This window comes from Mixophyes fleayi, chromosome 3, assembly GCF_038048845.1.
Source record: "Mixophyes fleayi isolate aMixFle1 chromosome 3, aMixFle1.hap1, whole genome shotgun sequence".
In the NCBI taxonomy this organism is placed as follows: domain Eukaryota; kingdom Metazoa; phylum Chordata; class Amphibia; order Anura; family Limnodynastidae; genus Mixophyes; species Mixophyes fleayi.
The window spans coordinates 281,208,673-281,224,874 of record NC_134404.1 but is presented as its reverse complement, the minus strand read 5'-3'; positions in this window follow the sequence as shown (position 1 = coordinate 281,224,874).

The following is a 16,202-nucleotide window of genomic DNA, read 5'->3' as shown; positions in this document are numbered from 1 at the left end:
TTCATGAAAAAGGAGAGTGGGCCAGAGTCCAGTCTAAATCAGTTTGAAATCATGTTACTGTAAGTTCTTTCTGCCATCAAATTCTATGTTTCTATGTGTCAATAGGTCAGTTATATGCAGCTAGGGTTTGCAAATTCTTTGACCTTTAAGTAGAAGTCCCTATCCCTTGCCATTTTTTTTGTGTATCTGTTCCTTTCTTTCTCCCTCATTGTGCATCTGTCTCTAGCTCTTTATTATACCTCTCTGTCTTCTCATACGTCCCCATTTGTGTGTTTCTGAGTTTTTTGCAAGGAATGTTTTGGGACTATGACACTGGCTGGTCTGAGGCCCCTGACTGCCTCTGAAGAGAGCACTCGGTAATATGGGAATAGAATGGAAGATAACAAAGCCGTGCTGTCACCGTGGTAAATTAATTTTCATCATTTTATTGAGTTTAACGTAAAAAAATGAGCCATGGTAACCATGGCAAAGCCTCCTACAAAATCTCAGAATAATAATCTCAAAATAACAATTGGCAAATACAGGATCATTATGTTAATACTGTCAAATACATTTTAGCAGATCAATCAAGTTAAGATATTACTTAGTTATTCTAGTTATTCAAATATACACAATTTGCTTACTGTTTGTTTTTGGAATATTTGTCTAATTATCGATTGGTTGATTAAATGTGTTGCAACTGTGCTGATATGGAAAGAGCTCCCATATTCATTTGTTTCTAGTCAGGGCTGGTGCTAAGTAAGCCTGGACAAAGCTTTAGCCATTACAACTTGCCCTGCCATCAGAGAGGGTTCATGGCCATGATATGGAAGGGGCTTGGCTATGAAGCGGAGGACATCATGGCCACAATGTCTGTCATCGATCTCCTCCGGCATCTGCTTAGTGATATGCGTATGCTGCTGCTCCAAATTTTCCCTGCAGTAAGGACAAAGTGTATATATTAATTTCTCACCACAGCCCTCCTTCTTGTCATTTATCCCCACAGCCTTCTGCCACTTAATTAAATTCACTCTCTGCTTTATTTAATGTTCCCTTCCCTCACCCTCCCTAATAATTTATCCACCTTCCTCTGTAATTCATCCACCACACCTTCCCCCTTATTTAATTTCCCATGATGCTTCCCTGTAATTGAATTCTTCCCAGGCACCCCCTTACCACCCACTCTGCAATTAATTCACACCTTCACTGTATGATGAGTATGATCACATGACCCAGCCTCGGCCCACCTGCTTTAAAATATAAAAACTGTAAAGAAAGGGTCGAACAGAAATTGTTAACATAAACTCTCTCTCCCTTTCCCATTGTCAAAAAATAATGGGTGTGTTTCATTTCACATGACGGTGCAAGCGGTGGTAATTGTTTTCACGATTACCACCATTCCGACACCGAGGAGTCCTACACTTAAACTCTGAATCTGTGAAAAAATGATTTAAATATAAGCAGACTTACCTCCATAGCGACGCTGTTGTACTCCGATCGCAGCAGGATGCTTACCGCAAGTTATTCCGACTAGTCAGGTGTCCGTCATTGCGACCTCTATCACTTTTAATTAAAGCGGCAATGTCAGGACCCCACAGGTTAAGTGTTCAAATAATTAACCCAACATTGGCGCTTTAAATTAAAAGTGATAGATGTCACAATGACGTCAAAGTCTAGTGACGGACACCTGACTAGTCAGAATCACCTTGCGGTCAGAATCACTTGCGGTCAGCATCCTGCTGCGATCGGAGATCTACAGCGTCAGTATGGAGGTAAGTTTGCTTATATTAAATAGTTTTTTCACAGATTCTGAGTTTAAGTGTAGGACTCCTTTGTGTCTGAATTTTCCACACTGTAAAAACATACCCAACCCAGTGCAAGGGTGCCAGAGGGAAAATTAAATCACTGAATGAGGGACAACAGTATAATTTAGACTGTTATTAATTTTTTTGTGGAATGTATACTTTATTTGGTTATGTACCCGTGTTTTGACTTTTGTTTGTAGGCATTTCTGGCTGATTGCAGTTTTCACTGGGATCCAACCTGTGAAGTTTAAAGCTTTAACACCAGAGCCTCTACTTTTTTGGCTGTGCAGACATCTGTCTGAAATCATATTTCTATACAAATATATGTAAATTACACAAAAATGTACAGGCATGGCTAAAGACATTGACCTCAGAAAACTTCATGATGCAAAGATTGGATTAAGTAAAATGACTCATTTTTTAAAGCCATTATGTTCTGAGTTATACACAAAAAATTATGTTTTACAAGGGTAATAGACTGCACTTAATACCTTTGAGAATTACTTGATCCCTACTTGATATTCAGAAAACATATTGATGGCTATGCTTTTAAAAGCTTTGCCAAAGTAAATATTTTAAATATAAATAAATCTTGAACTCATTTGATCATGTAACTTATCGCTTAGCTGATATTGAAAATCTGCTGATAGTGTAAAATGCTGCAATTTCTTCAAATCAATGTGAAATATTCACTTGGGAAAGAAATCACATATATTTTTACCCTATGAGAAAAGGATTCATAGAGCCCCCAAAATATCATCATTTAATGAATTAGGCACATTATAAAGCAGATATTAAAGTAATTCTATCGTTTCAAATAAGCATTGCCCAAGCGATTGTATTGTGTTTCCAAGGCACAAAGTAATTTATTTTAGCAGATGTAAAGTTTAACAGTTCAATACATAATTATATTACAGTACAGTACAGCCAATACCAGAAGATAAATACATACCGCTGCATTCGCATGCGCTCGCTGCGCTCCCACGGGTACCAGTGGACAATATATTTCTCTAGAATACTGTGGTCAGAGTAGACTTAGGCTAGTGGCACAGCTATGATTATATACATTCAGTGTTACAGAGAGAACAATGCAGATGACGTTGCTTGCTTCTATAGGTCCAGACTTCAGGTGGGTCCATTGTTAACAGGTCATAGGCTAGTTCAAACAACCCCCTCCAAGGCTGAGGGTCAACATTCCAGATGATTCTCCCGCCCAGAAACCAGTTACAACTAGTCCATTAGAATTTACAGTTTGGTATCACTCTGACTATTTATTCCCTAACATCAGTAACTAGAGTATGCTATATGCGATCTCTTCGGTGAATGAACCAGACAGCTGCTGATGAATAGGGGATTAAAATGATATCAGACATGACACATTTCCTATAACCTGAATCTTAAATAACACTGAAGTGTACATATAATCATAAGATATAAACTAATAATAAACCAATACTATCTGCTCATAAATCACTGTATAACGGAACCAATATGAATATGAATTATATAAATAACTAAATGTTGTAATGCGAGTGTGTGCGTGCGTATCTTTACCGTGCAATCGCAGTATGCCACGTGTAGCCCACTAAAACAATATTAACCAATTTACTTTCGTTCATCCAATTATACGACTTCGACACAGACTATATTGAATTATTACAAATTTAAAACAAGGTATGTTGTAAATATTGTGTAAAAGCAAACAATCAAACAAAAATTGGTTATCAAATATCTAAGCAATGTTTGGTCAAATGATATTGCTCTATAAAGAAAACCAGCTATTCCAATATTTTCCACAAATAAAATTCCAGTGTCTAGATGTGCAAACTGATAAGACACTTTCCCAAATAGACTCAGAGCTACAATTGCTGAAAAAGCTGGTTCTACCAAATATTACCTCTGTGGGATGGAGGAAATATTAATGCAATCACTTTTCTCAGTTTTATGTTATAGTTAATTTGGACAAATGGTTGGATTACATTTTTTGGGCACATTATCGAGTACATTGTGTTGATTAGTTTTAAATAAATTTCAAATAAATCCACCCCGTTTCTATGTTGTAACACAGAAAAAGTTGAAAAAGTACAAGTAAATTGAATACCTTTTATAAGCACTGTACGTGCTTAACATATAAATGGACATGCTCATGCAAAAGAAGGCACGTGATGTCACAAAATGTAGATTGCGGTGTGGACCTGCACATTTCCAAATGTGACAATCATCCTTTTAAAGATACTTAATAATATTAATATTTAAAAAGACATTGTGTCCCAAGACTGCAAAAAGATCCACGTAACTATAATAGTTGTTGGAGATATAGGGCTCATGTTGACTTGTGTATAAACCCACATCTGTATGCAGATTTGATACTTGTGCCTCCTTAGGCTAGGTACACACTACAGTGTTTTCAGCCGAGCATTGGGTAAATCAAACGATAAACGGCCTGACGTTGCATTAGTTCGTATACTCCAGGGTTGAACGTTGCAAAGCACAGATCATCATTTTATTGATTATTCAGTAGAACTATAAATCTTGTTCAGCTAAGGAGCGACGTCCTTCCAATCCTGCAGTGTGTATGCACTCACTATAGAGTCATGGGGCTAGATTTACTAAACTGCAGGATTGAAAAAGTGAGATGTTGCCTATAGCAACCAATCAGATTCTAGCTGTCATTTTGTAGAATGCACTAAATAAATGACAGCTAGAATCTGATGGGTTGCTATAGGCAACATCTCCATTTTTCCAAACCCTCAGTTTAGCAAATATACCCCATGATCTTTTCAGCCGATGGATATGACACATGAAGAGCACAAATCTGAGGGTAAATCTTTTAAAGCTTGTATAGTGTTTATGCATGAATCAGACTTTTCGTCAGTCGTTGGTTCAATCGTTGTATATAATACACTGTGTAGTGTGTACCCAGCCTTACACTGGGGTATGGGGTATGGGAGGGAAGCGTAATGCAGACAGAGGCCGAGTGCAGTAAGGGTGTGTTTACGTAATTGAAACTGCGGCAGAGCACACCTAGACATATATATACAGCTGTCAGTAACCGTATCATTCGTGGGTGCCTGAGAACTAACCAAAATACTTGCTGTTGATGATGATGGTGGCCAGCACTAGCTAACTGTTTCTGATTGGTTCATAGCGAATTCAGCTCTGAAGCTGATAGGTGATATGTTCATTGATAATGCCGATATTATATAATTTTGTGAGCACAATTTAGAATTAAATTTGTTCCTTCTTTCATTTATGTACGAGAAGTTAGATTACATTTGCTTTATTATAAAGGTTGCTTTTTTCACTGTCAAAACAAATGTAAATCTATACTTGTGCTTCTGACTTCATTGGATGTAAGTGTGGCTATAAACATGCCTGATATAAACATGGCACGTATGCTACTGGTGCAGAGTTTATCACATTTTGAGATGTCTACCTCAGAATATAGTTGTAAATACGATATGTTTACATGCAGCTTTTTAAAACTTGTTTTTCAATCACATATGGGTCCAACTTGGCATCAGTGCCTTAATATAGTCAAATAGGGTAACAATTAAAGCTAGATACAAAGAGTGAATTACAGAAGCTGAATTCCTGTACTGCAATTGGTTGCGATAAACGAGTCTTGTAGCTGGCAGGAAAACTGCCCTGCAGATGCTGCCACTGTTAGCCTAACCTAATTTGTCTGCAATCTGCCCTAATATAGCAAATGCTTCTAGGTAAAGGAGTTTAGTGAGACCTGTAACTGCATTTTGATTGGTTACTATGACATGACATTTGTCTGAATTTATATAGAATTTCCAAAGTAGTTTGTAGACCGTGCACCAGTCAAACTGTGGCATATCAGAATTGTTACCAGGGTTATACACATATACAAAAAACATCTATTGTTTTTTTTTATTTTACTAGTACCTCAATTGTTCTGTAAAATGCATTGCCAGATAAACAGATTGATTACTGTACAAATTCTTATCTGTTATTAATAATATTCAGGAAATGTATACCTCATGTGTGAAATACCTCAGGCAGCAGAATTATGGCTGGAAATTAAGACAAACTAACAATGAATGTGTACAACTTAAATCATAAACATCATATTTCCTGGACAAACACATTATTTCCTTTGCGAAAACATTTAAAGTAATTGCTGAAACATATTTCACTTTGAGAATCTGCGGAGCTGAAGGCCTCAGAGTGATGTTTCTAAACTATGACTTTTCCCTTGGTCATTATCAGGTTAGAATGTTTCTTTAAGAGAGTTCGAGCCACTACGGAAATACCATTCTCTAGAGTTATTTATTAAACAATATAACATCATTTGCTTTCTTTTGTGGGCATTTCCTGTCAGAGCTGCAGACAATACAATTGGGATTACCAACACAAATGGAAGCTGAAGCCGTTATCTTTTAGTTAAGGCAGGAAATATCTGCCAATTCTGGCCCTGGTACAAATCAGTTTAAAGGGAGAGACCTAAACATTATAATTATAGCCACTTAAGTTAAACATTTATGAAATGAGTAATACTGTTTTTACCAGATCTCCAATTCCTTTCATGATATGTAGAAGAATGCTTCACAACAAAATCTCTGTTGTCCTTGTGAACTGTATACCGTATATACTCGTGTATAAGCCGAGTTTTTCAGCATACTTTTGTATGCTGAAAAAGGGCACTCGGCTTATACACGGGTGAACTTACCTGGTGTCCGGTCCCTCGGCTTCAACTTCTGCATATGCGTTCCAACACAGAAGTTCGGCATTATAACGCAAACCTGCGTTCCAAATGCGGAACTTCCTGTTGTTGGAACGCATATGCGTTCCACTGCCGGGTAAGTGAAAAAACTCTCTCTCTCTCTTTCTCTCTCTCTCTCTCTCTCTCTCTCTCTCTCTCTCTCTCTCTCTTCTCTCTCTCTCCTTTCTCTCTTTCTCTCTTTCTCTCTTTCTCTCTTTCTTTCTCTCTTTCTCTCTCTTTCTCTCTCTTTCTTTCTCTCTTTCTCTCTCTCTTTCTCTCTCTCTTTCTCTCTCTCTTTCTCTCTCTCTTTCTCTCTCTCTTTCTCTCTCTCTTTCTCTCTCTCTTCTCTCTCTCTTTCTTTCTCTCTTTCTCTCTCTCTCTCTCCTCCCCCCCCTTTTTTTTTTAATTTACAGTGAAATTACATAATGAACAAACAATACAGCCACCATGTTCATACATTTATATCCCTACCCCTTATATACCCCTTTATTTAGGTTAGGTTGTACCCAATGCCAATGATTTTATAATCATTTATGAATGTTCCTTGTCATCTACTGTTATTTATGGTTAGCTAAAAATGATTTCATAGATTGAACTATCATTTTTATTTAGGTTTTTAAATTAGCGCTCTTTTCCACCCTAGGCTTATACTCGAGTCAATAAGTTTTCCCAGTTTTATGTAGTAAAATTAGGTGCCTCGGCTTATACTCGGGTCGACTTATACTCGAGTATATACGGTAATAGTTATTTGAATTATCCAGCTGCTATGTCAGATAAACTATAAGTTAGAGTTTATTTACATGATTGTGTTACTTCTGAGATTCTTCTGTGTTTTGCACACATTGAAAATGTGCAAACATGATTGGAAATGTATCATAGTTTTAAATTACTACATTTTTCACCTCTATTGACCACATAGGGCCTGATTCATTAAGGAAAGTAAGGCAGAAATATGAGTAAGTTTTCTCCCGGCCAAACCATGTTAAAATGCAAGGGGTGCAAGTTAGTTTATTTTTTTGCACATAAGTTAAATACTGACTGATTTTAATGTAGCACACAAATACTTGATAGCTTTATTTGTACACTGAAATTTAAAGTTGATCTAGTACATTCTCTATCCCAATTATAAATCTGCCATCAAATTTTAAATTTACAACCTCCCTCAAATGCAACATGGTTTTGCCAAGGTGCAAAGTTACTCATTTTTTTCCCCCCTTTCTTTTCCTTAATGAATCAGGCCCATTAAGTCCAAATATAACTGTAAAGCAAAGCATAGAGATAGAAACATAATACATGCAAGGAAACACTTACAATGCAATAAAAACATAAATTTTTGTCATCTGCAGATTACAAAATCGACTAAGAACTTTAGGTACATTTTATAGGTACATCTAGATAATTTTCCAAGAAATGCTCATGAGGTGGACTTGTCATGGAGTTCATACGCCTGAATAAAAGTCTAATTGCAATTATTAGCACACATACAATCTTGAAAAGATAAGATTGTCCCTTTGTGATAGGGTGTATGTACTTCAACAGCAGCACAGTTAGGACAAAGATAAAAATATGAATAAGTATGGCTTGAAACTCTGTCAGAGGTATGTTCTTGAGAGACTGACATCTTGTCAGTTACCGTGCAAACTCACCTGTGATTATTTGAATACCTAGATACTGTAAGATATTAGTGGTGGGTTTCAAAGACAAAGATCTTGCTCAGAGCTCAGAGTCCGCCAAACTGTTATTTCTGGTTTAGTTTCTTGAAGCTACTTACAGTTTTGTTTAAATCTGTATATACCTAAATGTTAAAACTTCTCTCATTGAAGGTAGCAGGAATAAAAAAAGATTTTGTGCTACAGATAAATGTGTTTCAGTTTTTCCTGTGTGTAACCCCACAGTATGTGTGCAACAGTGTAAAAAGTGGAATAGCTACACTGCAATTTGCAAGCATAAATCTAGTAAGAGTACCTTACCAGTGTTCTGATATCCTCAGCTAAAGCAAAGTAATTTGCACTAGGGTGTGCTTTATTTTGCTATAGAAAATAAGTGTTCAGAACACCTTTTGGAATGGATAGCAGAGTAGTAGAAATATTAGCAGCTATTCCAGGTTCAGTTATTGCAGCACTCTCAGGATCAGCAAGAACAACAACAGCAGAAGCTAATGCAAATACACATTCAACATCAACATTAGAAATCCCAAACTAATCTGTTTAGTTATGTAGTCAGACAGATGGACAGATGGACTTGTTGTGGTTGCTGTAAATATGCCATAAGGTATCACAACCAATGAATTCGAACCTTGTTTATCTTGATGGTATCTGAAGGTGACTCAGAGGACCATCTAATATTTTTTAAAAGATTGATACAGTGGCTCAGTGGTCTAGGACCATATGGACCAGAAAACTTGCTCATATTTCCCAGGTAATGCTAAAGCATGTTATAGAGCATTAGGAGAGGAGCAAGCAAAATTAGTTTAAGGTAAAATCTTCTGTGTTAGGGTGAATAAGGCTATCATTTGAGGTTTTGCACATAGACATTTAATCCTGGAAAAAAGTCCAAAGCCTTTGCTTAGTCTTTATGCATTTAAGTCAGCGTTTTAGAGGTAGTTAAAACCTGAATTAAAAACTTCTGTTGCGTTTGTTGAATTATTTTAAGTTTGTGAACAATGGGCCTGATTCATTAAGGAACTTAAATGAATAAGTTTTTTATTTAAGTCTCCTGGACAAAACCATGTTACAATGCAAGGGGTGAAAATTAGTTTTCTGTTTTGCACATAAGTTGCACATAAGTTAAATACTGACTGTTTTTTCAATTTAATGCTTCTAAAACAGCGATTACCACATCTTTGGACCAAGTCCTTGAAATCTTGTTTCGGTAATAAAGTCCTAGTAGCCCCAGTGCCCTATTGATATAACAGGGCTAGGGATAGCAACAGGTGAGTGTGTGACAGTTGCATGCCAGCTGGAGTACTGAGAGAGAGACTGGCACTTGGCTAGAGCAAGTGAGGTTTTTTAGAGCCAGATCCTGAGTTCAGAGAGCGAGTCTGAGGAACCTAGTAAGGTACAGAGAAAAGGGAGTCGATATAACAGCTTTGACTTGCAGTGCTGGAATGGAGGTTCAGGACAGCCAAATGAATGCAGCCTGACTTACTGGTGTCTGAGGGAGGAGTACTGGGGCTATGAGAGAGATACCTAGAGAAATATGTTTGAAAAAGTGCTCCCTTGTGTGTACTTTGTGGGGCAAAATGTTTCACAGCTAAAGGCAGAGATACCGAGTAGTGAGATGATGACAGGGGAAGAGAAGAGACTATGACAAAGAGTTGGTGGCAGGCAGGGCCGGACTGGGACTAAAAATCAGCCCTGGCATTTCAAGCACACAGGCCCATCTTTGTTGATGAGCAGGACAAAACTGTGTGCCGCTGTGCAGCAGCAGCGCCACCAGGGGCGTGCCCACATTATGTTGGGGGCGTGGTCAACATGGGGCATTGACACATACATTATAAGAAAACATTACATTTATCAGGCCCTCCCTATCCTACCACACCCCACCCCAGAAACACATTACAACACCCCCTGCTAACATCCAGCAGGGTGGGAACTTCCTGTAGAGTGAGCAGGGAAGCACTTAGTCTCACAAGATTAATAAATCTCAAGAGACTTAGAGCTCCTCGGCTTTCTCTGCAGGTTGTGTCCTATCCAGGAACTGGGAGTAGCTATCTGCTCCCTCCTGCTAACCAGAGCTGGATTAAGGCTCGGGGGCCCTAAGCACTTTAGACAGGAGGACTCCTATGATGTAATATGGTTATTAGACACATTTTCAACAAATACACAGGCAATACTGTGAGCACTACTATTAGGTGCACACAGTTCTGCCTTCACAAGCAGTACAATGTGAAGCAGTACATACTTCCCAACTGTCCTTGTAGTCAGACCAAATCCTGACTAAGCGGGACAGTCACCCACCAAATTCAGGACAGTTGGCAGAATGTCCTGGTCTCTCTTACCTGTCTTGTCATTGTCTACACTTGTGGCTGCTGGTGTCTTTAGATCAGTTGCAGCTTGTCTGGATCCTGGAATGTTGGGGGCCCTATTTGGAAAAAAAAATGGTAACATGAAATTTAGAAAACTCCAACCAGCAGCGGTGTTAAATCAATATAGCACCCACGTTTTAAAATTAGGCCTTACTCCATCCCCAACATTAAAATGATAGTATTCACATTTGATAAATACATCTATTTACCTCCAACTAGCCCTGACATTAAATAGTATATACATTTAATAAATAGACCTATTTCCCTACAACCAGCCCCAACATTAAATTAATAGTATTCCCATTTAATAAATAAACCGCTTTCTCTCCCTCCAAACAACCCCAGCAGGAAATTAAATAGCATTTATATTTAATAAAAATAACCATTTCCCACAACCATCTCAGGCATTAAATAATTCATAATTTCATTTAATAAATATACCTAATTTTCCCCAAGCAGCCCCACATTCACTTAATAGCACACATTATAGTCATATACTGTCCCCCACACACATTATAGTCATATACTGTCCCACACACACATTATAGTCATATGCTGTCCCCCACACATTACAGTCATATACTGTCCCCCCACACACATTGTAGTCATATACTGTCCCCCCACACACATTAGTCATATACTGTCCCCCCACACATATTACAGTCATATACTGTCACCCCTCACACATTACAGTCATATACTGTCCCCCCACACACATTACAGTCATATACTGTCCCACACACACATTATAGTCATATACTGTCCCACACACACATTATAGTCATATACTGTCCCACACACACATTATGGTCATATATTGTCCCCCCACACACATTATGGTCATATATTGTCCCCCGACACACATTATATTCATATACTGCCCCCCACACAGATTAGCCATTTTTTATTTTCCCCCTCCTACAGCCATTACCCCCCAGGCAGACATTTTCACCCCCAATTCCCCCTGAAGACATTGTCACACCCCCCTTCTCCCTGCAGCCATTGTCACACACCCCCCCTTCCCCCTGCAGCCATTGTCACACACCCCCCCTTCCCCCTGCAGCCATTGTCACACAACCCCCCCTTCGCCTCTGCAGCCATTGTCACACACACACACCCTTCCCCTCTGCAAACATTGTCACACCCCCCCTTCCCCCTGCAGCCATTGTCACACCCCCCTTCTCCTCTGCAGCCATTGTCACACCCCCCCTTCCCCCTCAGCCATTGTCACACACCCACCCTTCCCCTCTGCAGCCATTGTCACACACCCCCCCTTCCCCTCTGCAGCCATTGTCACACACCCCCCTTCCCCTCTGCAGCCATTGTCACACCCCCCCTTCCCCTCTGCAGCCATTGTCACCCCCCCCTTCCCCCTGCAGACATTTTCAATCACTTCCTCCATGTATTTTTACTCATTCTCCTCCCTTGCAGTACCTGTCATTATCCCCCAGACACACCAACTCACCTCAACAACCCCGCGCGCTCAACAGACTGACGGCTCCTAGGCGGCTGCGTGACGTCGTGACGTAACATCGCGCAGCCGCACGGAAGTTAAAAAAAAAAAAGAAGAAGAAAAAGCTGCGGGACATGAAGCGCAGGGGCCAGACCGGCCCATACAGCCATCGGCCCTTCTGGCAAATGCCAGAAGTGCCAGATGGCCAGTCCGGCCCTGGTGGCAGGATAAAAGAGTGGCAGCCATGGGTTCCTCATTTAAAGTGTCCATACTGAAGATCATGTAACAAAGTGGTATGCAGGAGTAGATTTGTAATAAAAGATGCTTTAATTTATCATACAGCTGGTCTGGTGATCATTTGCTGTGTCAGTTGTGCTATATTTCTTACTAAACCTGTATGTACAGGGGAACTGAACTATCAACTGTGCAAAAACTGGGTAGCAAACATGAGGATCTCCAGAGATAAGTGCTTGAGAGAGTGCACCTACACCACCCTACAGGTGGACAGGGGAACACGTAAGGAATATTTTAATTGAGATAAATGAATATGAGTGGAATGGCATTTTGTAGCCCAATAATTAAATTTTTCGGAACATTCTGGTAGAGGTGTGGAATTGCTTTTCTAGTAAAATGATGTTGGGATAGAATTTGGTAATGGAGACTCAGGACCTCAATTAACTGTCTAAAGTCAGCTGCATTAATGGTGAATATTGGATGCAGATCTAATACTAGCATAGTACCATGGTGTCTGTGATCCGCTTTGCAACTGGGTGACAGCTTTCATATTTGCTACCTCTGGCAAAGGATTGTTGTCAGGAAATTATTGTAAACTACTAGTAGTCTTGGTCTGCTTCTGGGATGAAGATGCACCCCCAGCAGCAGCAGCAGCAGCGTGCCTAACGTTCAAGAATTCTTCAGAAGAATCCTGGATAGGGGAGGAGTCATCTAGCCTTAGCAACTTGGATGCAGCACTTACAACTAACTAACTAACTACGCTCACTAATGAGAATATTGATGAGGAAGGTGTTGTCAGTGCAGACTGCAGGTGCCGGGATCTAGCTGAGAGAAGGGACCTAGCTAAAACGGACTGCAAAGTGGTATCCTCAATTTCTGTATCTCCGGCTACACTAAAAGGCATACCGCTGACAGCCTGTTTTAAAAAAATAAGGGATGTCATTGCAACATGGCTTATTCTGCTTGGACTCTCCTGAGGATATGTGATTTCTGATAACGCCAATAATATTGTTAGAGCATTACAGCGGGGGTAATTCCATCACATTTCCTATTTTGCTCACACAATCAACTTGGTGGTGCAGAACTTTTTAAAAAATGACAATGACATGCAGGTGATGCTGTCTGTGTCCTGAAAAATTTAGGGTAATTTTTAGCATTCTGCAGCTGCAAGAAGAATAGAATTTAAGGGAAAATGTCACCCTATTGTTTCTGTTTCAGCAATGACACTGAGCAATGACATTGACACTGTAGACTGTCACCCCTCCTGTTTTAGTGTGAGCTATGGCACAGTACAATGTCACTGTAAACTGCCAAGAACACTGCCACTGCTCCTCTTTCTGTTTGAGCAATAACTCTGGCCAATTGAACTGGACACTGCCAAGAATGCTGCTTCCCCTTCTGTGTCTGTCTGTGAAATGGCGCCGGAACTCCGTGGAGGGCGGTACTTATAGAATCCAAAACTCGCTAGATCTGATGATGCAACAATAACGTTTTGCCTCATTTTCAGTTCCAAGGCCACGCGAAAGTACCAAGCTGGCTCGGCTCGGTACTCAGATCTGCGATATTCAGGTGGGCTCGGGCTTTGGATAACCGAGCCCGAGCATCTCTAATTAGTACTACTCATCATCACATTTTCAAATGATTGAGAACTTTTGGAAGGAGGCTGCTCGATAATGCCAGTGTCCGAATCTGAAACCTCAGACTCACATAGCACTCATGGATACCCTTAGATTCTCCTCAGGGGTCTGTGAGTGCCCAAGTTGTTTTTCAGCCTCAGTTATTTTTAGGCACTGATTTGGCTGTTTTGGAGGTGACATTGACAGACCTATACACTCTGAGCCACAAGGTGATGCATGGGAAGTTAAGGCAGATGCATGACTATGTTGGGCACTCTGTAAGTCTACTAGAACAAGCAGTAGCAGGACTCCAACTAGAAAAAAGTTGGCAAAGTCTGAGCCATGTGTTGCCACTGCAGGTGGTGTATGGAATGTTATCTATTTTCCTTTTTTGAACAAATCACCTCATTCATCAGAAAAATCACTCTTAACACTCCTCCTTAGTAGTAGAGCTGGTGTTTTATTTGAGATTGAGTTTGAAAAATCATGTTTTTATTTAGAGGAAGATTTCTTCAACTTTCTTCCCTCATTACCTTTTTTTTACAAGTAGAGGTAGAAAAGATAAAAGTACTACTACTGCCAGTACTGGTACTGGAATGCTCCTGATCTCTATAGTGATCCATGGTTGCTAAAAGGAGTAATGTAACAAAATGTTGGTGCTACTAGTAGCTGCCTGTCACCACACCAGGAGAATGTACATTGAGATAGGAAAAGGAATGAAAGTTATTAAAATGTATCTTACAATTAATATGGTTGGGGATTAGCAATTTCTCCTATGTTTACAGCTGCTTTATTTCACCTGGATTACAATATATAATACTTTCTTAGCCCAGCGCGGAACCCCCTTGTTTTGTTTGCTTTTTGGTGATCCAATCTATATTGCTAGTTCCGCAGCTGTGGGCTTCTTTAACTATTAATAATAATACATATATTTACGCACATACTATTTTTTATTTCTTGAATATTAACTATGGCGGAATTTATCTGCTTCAATGAAAGAAGAAAAAGGAGAGAAGGGTATTTATCTAAATTACATCATCCTCATAAAGATGGTTTTATTACAGACGATTCAGACCTGTTTAGAGGTTTTACTAAATTAGAAAATTTATTGAAAGATGAAATGCGCCATTGGTGGGATAGCGTTTCACTCCAAAAATATATTGATAATAAGAAAATCCCTAGAGGTCTAAGGATCTTTAAAACACTAGCCATCAATGATGATGTAGAACTAAAAGAACAATGGGATAGCGCATTAGATGTATGTTCAATGACTCTCATGCGATTACTAGTATCCTAAAGGGAGAAAAAAATACTTGAGGTATCGAGAGAAATTGAAGAAACCAAATTGCAGCTGTTAAAATTTAAGGATTACCAGGAATTTGAAAAGAGAGACAATATAATAAACAAAAGAGTGGAGGACTATGAAAAAGAATTGATTTCACGTAAGGACAAAAAGTTTATGAGAGATACAGCCGATTATGAATCGGGCAATATTAGAACCTATAGACAAACCAATCAATATAGACCTTTTAGGGGCAGAGGTCCTAGAAATTTTAGCAACTCTAGACGAGAGAGACTATATTCATCACTATCCCGAGAGCGGAAAACCCATATGACATTAGATGGAAATTATCCTACAGATAGAAGGCTACCACAAAAAGCCCATACAAAATCTGATGGCAATTTCCCACCTTGCACATATGAAGAGCCTAATACTCGACCTAGAGGTCTATTACAGTCTGACACATCCAATTATGTGGATGATGATAACCAACATTTTTTAGGGAGACAAAAAAGTTTGGAACAATTTACTCACAAAAACCGGTTCCAAGAACTTCATATAAGATCCCCAAAAAGATTCCGCGATTTCGAGGTAAGAGAGGAGGAAGAAAATCGAAAAAAATGATACGCAAATTAATTGAAACTAAGGTTGTTTATAATTTATCTGATATACAATTAACTCCTGAACAAACTAATCTCTTTAAAAAAGGACTCAATTTTGCCCCTAGTACTAATCCTAATATATTTGATCTTTTTTCTGAATTGAATAGGTTCATTAGAACCCTGTGTAGGAAAAGATATTTTGCTCAAAAAAAAGACTAAAAAGATAACTAGTGATACCATACCTATCGTACTCGATAGAGAAGATATGACAAGCCTTGATATACTAGAATCCCTTTGGGAGGAAAATTATGACTCTGTCAATATTGATTATACTCCCTGTCCTATTTTTGACATTAATAACAGCCAAAAAATTTCATTGACATCTGAAAGATCAAAATTTAAATGTAAATCCAAATTTTTCCCTAATAATCAAAAAAGTCCGGCAATACAATGTTTTTATAAAAAAAACTCTTAG